The sequence below is a fragment of the Myiozetetes cayanensis genome, unplaced genomic scaffold, assembly GCF_022539395.1.
Source record: "Myiozetetes cayanensis isolate MyiCay16 unplaced genomic scaffold, myiCay2020 scf9, whole genome shotgun sequence".
Taxonomy (NCBI): Eukaryota; Metazoa; Chordata; class Aves; order Passeriformes; family Tyrannidae; genus Myiozetetes; species Myiozetetes cayanensis.
Window position 1 is genome coordinate 4,896,069 of NW_026088185.1, and position 8,216 is coordinate 4,904,284.

The following is an 8,216-nucleotide window of genomic DNA, read 5'->3' on the forward strand; positions in this document are numbered from 1 at the left end:
CACTTGATAAGCTCTCTCAAGGTTTCACTTCTCTACAGTTTAAGTTTGAAGCAATGTTCATATGTAACAAGCCATATCTCATGGTAAAAGTGCTTTTATCTCAAGATGTCCATCTTTAGATGCAGCCTTAGGACAGAAATTTGATATAAGTATCTGAATTTTCCTATAGCTCACAGGTTATGTCCACCTAAGCATGACCGGAGGATTGAAATGTTGCTAGACCTGCACTCAAGCATGTGTGACATCAGCAGAGCGGATGCTGTGCATTCATGCCTGCTGATATATCCCTTTCCTCACAGTCCTTCTGTGACACTGCCATATGTTTTTGGACTAAACAGCTCAGAGCACACAGAAACACCACCAAGACTATCTATAAACTTGACTCAAGAGACAGGATCCCAGTCCAGCTGGATTTCTACCCCTATGGAAAGATAACCAGCAGCAGTACAACTCCTGCATGGGTAATTCGAGCTAGTTCTGCTGTGAAAAGAGCGGTGACGTTTTGCACACAGGTAAGTCTTACATCTCTCCCCTTGTGGATCACCCAAAAGTACAAATTCTGTCTGCTCACATGTGGGAGTGTCATTACACATTGGTTGACTCAGCTGAAGGACAAAATAAGGACGAGCTGGCTTCATACCAACCACAGGAGGTCGCGCAGTAGCTGTGGCAATATAAACATGCCAGTTACCAATCAAAAGAGCAAGTCTGGGTAAAAAGAAGTCAGTGTGAGATCTTTGCTCTCCATCATGTGGCTGCTGCAGCATATTTGTTCCAGAAACAGGAGTCCTACAGCCTGATGTACTGCACTGTTAAGCTACGGCCCAAGACACAAAATAAAAAAGATGCTAAAGTGTAACAGGTCAAAACAAACTTGGGAAGCAAAAGTGAAGGGAAAGAGGCTACGAGACAAAATTAGATTAGAATTACAGGAAAAATGCAGACTACTCCAAAATGATAGGTGAGTCATAAAGGGAAAAGAGCAGAAAGAAATAAGAGGACAAGCAATTTCATAAGCTCATGACATTTCAATACTTAATTGACTGGATTGAGCAGACATTTTGATGGGTCTGGTGTCATCTCACCTTTTCACAGCACAGATAAGTGGGTCACTGCTGAACTGATTGGTTCTCAGTTCTGAGCTTGTGGGGTCCTTATAATGAAGCTATCTATCCTAGGTAGGTGCTGAAGCTCCTCTGGCAACACCAGAAGGGCCGTTGTTCCACTGTCATCATCAAATGTCCTTTGCCTGAACTCCTGCAGAAAATTCGAGTTGTCTCCCAGGTTCCCTCAAATAATGCAGCTATCTAGATTAGCTGGTGCAGAACATAAAGAGTCTGTGAAGCATTTCATGTTCTAATGATGAAAGATGTTACACAAAGTAGCATAAGCAATGAGATGCAAAACAGGTATTTCAATGCTGGCCATACTGCATGTGGCTCCAATTTCTAATGCTGCCTACAGCCACATCTGTGCAGCTGCTGTAAAGTTAATTCCTAAGCATGACATTCCTTTGGGAGAGAGCTATGGAGTTGTATCTAATCTCCATTTTGCAATTAACTCAAGACTATTGCCTCAGTGCTTTCCTAAGACAGCTGGGTGCAAGGTGCTCTCCTATGCCAGCTTTAGTGCCTTCAGACTGGGTCATACTGGGTCACACTGTCTTACCACTTCACCTGGGCCAGGTGTTCCAGCCTTCTAGGCTGTGTGGACACTGGCTACATTACTCTCCTGTTCCCAAAGTGCCCAAAAGGACAGGAATGTTCTCCTATTAGCTCTGAAGAAAATCGAAGATCAGCTTAGGGTACTGCAGCTCAAAGAAGGGAGAGAAATTGTACCCTCTATCTGTGCTTTTAATAAGTGTATCAGCAGTAAGGCCTCAGTAACGTGGAGACAGCTTTGCAGCCCCTGTCATACCCTCACTATGCCAACACAGATGCGATGCATGTGCTGCAGCCAGACACACACCAAGAGAGTTTCTGATCCTTCAACTACTGAACAGGACCCAGAGCTGTAATAGGAAAAACTTTCATAAAGTCAGGGACTCTTGGGTAAAGGGTCATCCCAACGCTTCGATAAAATCCTTCATATCCGATGCCTCCCTACGAGCGCTGTAGTATCTGCTGCTCACAAAGGCTGCTGAAGGTGAGCACACAAACCAGTCAGGTGTTTCCAGGAGACTGTCCTTTGGATGCACATGGGAGGAGAAAAAAAGCAAAGTGTAAATCTACTGAGGCCCCTGTGTAAGAAAAAGCCTGACTGTTCAGATTCATTTCCACTGCAGGGATGCCCTTCCCTAGATGTACCACAGGGCCTGGGCTCTGCAAGCCAGGATTTCCCATCTACTGTGCCCACTAATGCTGTCACAACTCACCTCTGTCCAGAAAGCACAGAAACACTTAGCACAGTTTTGGCTGCAACTGCAGCTACCTGTTGTCAGCACTTTTTTCTGTGAAAGAAACCTTTAAATAAGAACTGCCTAAATAACAAATTTATTACTGCAAAAGTCTCCTTGCTGGGGAATAAATACTCATTGCAAAGTAACTACAGTTACGAGGCTGGCAGGAACACAGTCCTTATGGCAAAGGCTGTGAATTCCTGTTTCAAAAGCAAATCATAGTAATCTGTACTACACATGCCAGCAGGAGGAACATACCTGTCCTCTGATTTGGGGAGTGCTCAGAGACTTCAGGTTTCAGCTCCCAGTGGATCACATCCCCCTGGAAAGTGTTTGATGCTTTTCAAAGTGGCAACCAAAGAGAGAGGGAATCAATTTGTATGGGCTTTTTGAATGCTATTCTTTTCCCGTTAGATTAATTGCTGCAGTTAGACCAGCTCCAGGTCCTTCCTCTGAAGAAGCAAGCAGGTTAAATACATCCTATAAAGGAGTTCCCAGTGCAACTCTGTAGGTCCAAACTGTCCACAAGGGAGATCAGTTGGCTTTCCTGCTCGGAGGGCAGCAGCATATTTGAACAACGGACTACTTCTTCCTCACCCCAGCCACTGACCTCTTGCCAATGCAATTACAACCCAGAGAGTGTATTGTGCAGTGCATTCACTCTCTCCAAGAAAGTGTATTTAAAATGGATTACTTCTGCTCCTTAGGCAGGCAATCAATAGAGATGTGGACTGCAATAAGTACAGAGATGTCTGTGGGCTGCAGCACTTATCCTCAGTGTCTCTTCAGAAATTAATTAAAAATCAATGAAGTGTGCAGCCTATTAATAAGGAACCTCCAGATTTACAGATACAAGCACAGCCTTACTCTAGTTCAGAACGAACACAGCCCCAGTACTAACACACTGGAAATTCTCAGCACTCCAAACCATTCTATAAGAACCCTGGCCTTGCTTGGCTATGCCCTGCATCTGAATGAACTGCAATATTTCCAAGTTTATGCATCTTTAACGAATTATATGCTTTTTGTTTCAAGATGGCTAAACAGGAGGAACTTCGGCAAACATTTAGGGGCTTCAGAGTTACTGTGCTAACCTTCTAGAAAATGGTCTTATGGCAAAGTAAAATCACCTGTGTGAAGATGGGATCCAGCAAACATCTAACATAGGATAAGTCTAATATCTTCCCTCAAGTCACAAACTCCCTTTTTTTCAGATAGCTTTCTTGAGAAATGACTACTGACCCAGTAGCAGATGATTTTCCACTGGAAGTGTGTGGATGAACTGACACATCATGCACTGGATGCAAAGTTTTCCAGTGTTCACCTTATGTTGCTGCATGTTATGATAACATAATACACGACAAAACAGGTCTGTCCTGCACTCTGTGTACTTGCCTGGTTCAGATGAGACAGCGTGTTTGAACAGCTGAACTTAATCTCCCCATCTCTTGGGCAGTGCCCACAAAGCAGACAGAAAGCACTGTGGTGGTATTATCTTGTGTGTTCAGATGAAAATCCCACAGGAAAAGCCCAGAGCAGCTCCCTGCTTCGAAAAAGGCAAATATGTACACAATTCCACTGATCTGCCTGAAACACTTAAAGGGTGAAATTTTTGACCTCAAGACACAGGAAGAAAAAGGGCACTTTTGGTCCAATTAAAAGCTGTTAGCATTATCCTGTATTCTCATTGACTTCAGTGTGGAGGATTTTATTTTTCTTTTCTCAGCAAACAGCATGGTTTGTGCTGAATTTCTGAGGGAGGTACCTTCATTTGAAAGATGCCTCTGAAGCACACACAGCTTCAGGGCTCTGTATGACCACTTTTAAAATCACCACTTCAGTGTAAATAGGAAAACAACAGGACAATGAAAGTGCTACTTCTCCTAGAAACCACTGCCTTCACAAACTATTCCATGGTGAGGGCCACTGGACTCTGAAGGAAAAAATGGATCAGGGGCATATTTTTACTCTCTTCTATTTGCTACTATTTTCTCACCTGAGCGGAGCAAGCAGTTGGTCTGTACGATGGCTTCTGCTTTGAACTGCAGTATTGTTCTACAACAGAAAATGTTCTGAAAATTTATTTCAAATGCTTTTGGTACTCTGATTCAAGAGACTCCTTGAATAAATTAAAGGTTTGAACTTCCAAACTCTATTGCCACTAGGTTTCTGAGCACTTCTTAAAAACCCACATCACAGGTAACCATAGTTACCTATTTCATCTTTTTTTCCCTTTTCTAATTGAGAAGCTTATGACAGCTGACAGAAGAGGAGAGGCCAGCCACGAAAACAGAGTGTGCTCGCCGATAATGGCTGGAGAAACCTGCTAAATAATCCATTAACCTTATTCAATAAATCCAGATGAATGCTGGAGTGGGGTGAGTGGAAGACAGAAATGTGGTTTCAAGAGACTCTTATTTCCCCCCAGCTAAAACGTCATATTATTATTAATGGTTCAGAGCATTGCCGTGTCGACAGTGAGAGCCCACACAGTGTGAGTCAAACTGCCACCATGTCCAACCAGTTTCCTGCCTTCAGTGTGTGTGTGGGCATCATTAAATACACCCTGCCACCTTTTCCTTTTCACTCCATGATGCTGGGGAAGATGTTTATAACACAGATAAATTATCCAAGAATATATGAAAGGTTCATGTGCTCCCTGAGAGAATGGAAACAACAGCCAGGGAGTTTGCCCTGGCAAAGTGGAGGACAGCTGAGCACTGTCCACTGCACTGGGGTGCACGGTCTGTCCCCTTCTCTGCTTCTCTGTCCCTCAGGACTCATGGAGATGTGGGGATAATGCATCCAAGGCAAGTTTAAACAAGCCCTTGCATTACTCTCTTACAGATTACTCACAGAAAATAAAATATAATTCTGCCCTTTACATAGAATTACAGGACTCAGATAATTATGGACCACTGACTGTAGTAACAGTTTGTGCTATGTATTGGTTCACTCTTCCTGTAAAGTGGTTCTACAGCTCTACCAAGGGATCACAATCCTACACAGCGGAGAAACTACTTCTGAAGTTGTAAATACTTAAAAAGAAACCTTCATCATGGCCTCAAAACAAAACTGATGTCTTCTTTTTGTATAGTTCCTGGAAACATCTGAATGTGGTTTTGCTCGAGCTTTTGAAATCCATTTACTTTTAAGGTGGAACACAGCACTGGAGGTTTTATTTCCCAAATCTGAGAAACTTCCCAGTGAGCAAGAACTGTTTTAATTGATCTCTGTACACTTTTCAGCTACAGCAAATACTTCAGTTACAGCTACATGTTTATCAGGCTGTCTCCAGAGCCAGGGATGCCATGATTTATTCAAAAAGAAAGAAAAATACTCATGACTTTGACATCTCAAGATCTGAGCATGTGGGTGGTGAATATATTGGAAATTCTGAGAGCTGCTGAGCTGAAACAGGTGACCTGAGTAGAACAAAGAGGAATCAGGGCAGGTGTATTTCCAATGATGGTAACATTTCAAGCATCTTAAGACTCAATTCCTGATTTTCTGAACCTAAAGGGAGTTTTCTCATTAATTACAACTGACACAGGTTCAAGGCTTGGGTCAGTGCTGCTGCTACCTCTGCACAGCACAGAGCTGGAAGATGCAAATCAGGTTGAAATGGATTTTAACCACTGGCAAAGCAATTCACAGGGGAAGTGAGGAAACTTAACACCCCGGTCTCCTCTAAAATCCCAAGTCTTCTTTGAGAAGACTCACACTTGAACTTTTTCCCCAGTTATGGCCACTTGCTTTTTGCCTCTTAACTCTACAGCCAATGAATTTTACTATGATTTACAATGCCACACTGATAGCCCTGGCTATGGAATACACATGGAGACATTGCCCAGAGTAGTCAAAGGCCTTTTAACAGGACTCAGCCTCTTCCTCTAGCCTGTGATCAAGACCTTTTGGGGACCAGCCACTAACACCCTGCCTAAAAAGCTTTCCCTGTTCTTCCTGCAGTTACGTGGCAGCATTTTTGTGCTTGAGACTATTGCTCCAGGACTGCCAATGTACAAAATAGCCACAATTGCTTTTGATAAATTGCCCTATAGATACAGGAACTGAGGTCTTCTCAGGATTGAATGAGAAGATTCATAAAAGGATCTGCTAATAGTAAAATTATTGCAGTGAGTAGAAAAGTCTCATGTTGATTTTGGTTCATTTGGGTCAGATCCAAACATATAAGCAATCTCCAAGCACGGTTTCCACATTCTCCTGGTTATCATTTTTCAGCTGCTCCTCCATCTCTTGGCTGCTTCATTCACAGTTCTTTCCTTTCTCTTTAAAACAGCAGAGCTACTTCAAAGGCTCAGTTGTAGAAGCTCACCATTTCCCCAAGGACCCAATCATGCTTTTTTCTCCTTCTCTTCAATTAAAACTAACAGGCACCAGGCTCAAAATATTTCTCTACCTTGACTGAAACACACTGATTAAAACACAGGCACAGGTACAACATGACCCCCCTACAGAAATACCTTTAAAAAGGTCTTTACAGGAAAGGTTCTTCAGCAGCACGGCAGGGAGAATCAAGCTGTCTCCGGGGACAGCATAAAACAATTAGGTCAATAAAAGCTGCCCATTCACCAAGTGGTATGGACTGTAATGGAAAGGACTCCTTTCCAGAGGCACTGAGATGGATGAGGATGCCTGGGATCACATATGGACACTATTAACCAGCTTCTTGTCTATTATATTATTACTAGAACATAGGACACCTATACATAATTCTGGCTCTGTGTTTACAGAAAACTTGCACAACCTCCCCACATCACACCATTATAAAATTATTTTTAGCACAACAGCACACAAGCACCTCCAACCCCAGATTTCAGAAATATTACAATTCATTTAAAAATTTCTAGACAAGCACATACAGAATGAATGGAACTAAGAGCTTCTGTACTGCATCTGCTAAGAGTCACACCAGTGGGCTGAGCTGGGATACAAAGGTTGCAATTCTTTTACATCACGAGAGCTCAGATGTGACCACTCCCTCTTTTCATCTGAATTGATATTTACTTTCTTTGCCACTACATGTATTTTTAGTTCAGCTCCTTAAGAAATCTGGATGATGCACTTGTGATATGTGCATACTTATCTTTCTGTCCATCCCTCTCTAAGAATTTTCTATGCTTTTGAGTGTTTTCAACCTGATTTTGCACTACACTTGCCTCAAAAGTTTTGCATTCTTATGAGTTTCCTGAAAGCAGGTGGACAAGGACAGGAGAAAGGCTGTAATAGTTTTCCTGCTATTGTGATCACAGTCTCTCTTAGGCACTAGACTCCACGAAAGAGAGAGATATTATTAAAGGTTATTTTAACTAGCACTAGGAACATATTAAACTCCAGATAACCTAATCATGAGACATAAATCATAGGCAACCAGCTCTCAGCAGCTCTACTGCTCACAAAACTGCTTTTCTAAAGAGCTCCAGGGGGCCTCATTGATCACAAATTCCATGAAATTCTACAGAAGAAGGAATGTAGCCCTATTTACACACACTTGCCTAGATTTACATTAGGGCTTCCTGCACCTACTCTGGGGAGCTGCAGATCAGCACACCACTGCCCAATGGGATGCAGGATCATCTTTTCTTGAATTGGTAAAGGGTAGATACAGAGATACTGGAGATGGGGTCAGAGAAACCTTTTCTTCAGAAAAACTAGTGAGAGATTTGTCATTTGTGTGGGAATTTCTGTGACATTGCCTCACTTGATACACAAGGGGCTGAAGACTACCTGGCCCCAAACTCACGATAGCTATGGTCCCTAATGGACAGTAGGTGCTCAAGAAAGGGAAGGACACAAC

The 8,216-nt window shown here is 42.7% G+C and overlaps 1 protein-coding gene across 1 annotated transcript in view; it reads right to left on the minus strand.

The window, feature by feature from the left end:
- Positions 1–8,216, minus strand: part of ERBB4 (erb-b2 receptor tyrosine kinase 4) — a 610,968-nt gene that overhangs the window by 42,579 nt on the left and 560,173 nt on the right. The window lies entirely within an intron of this gene.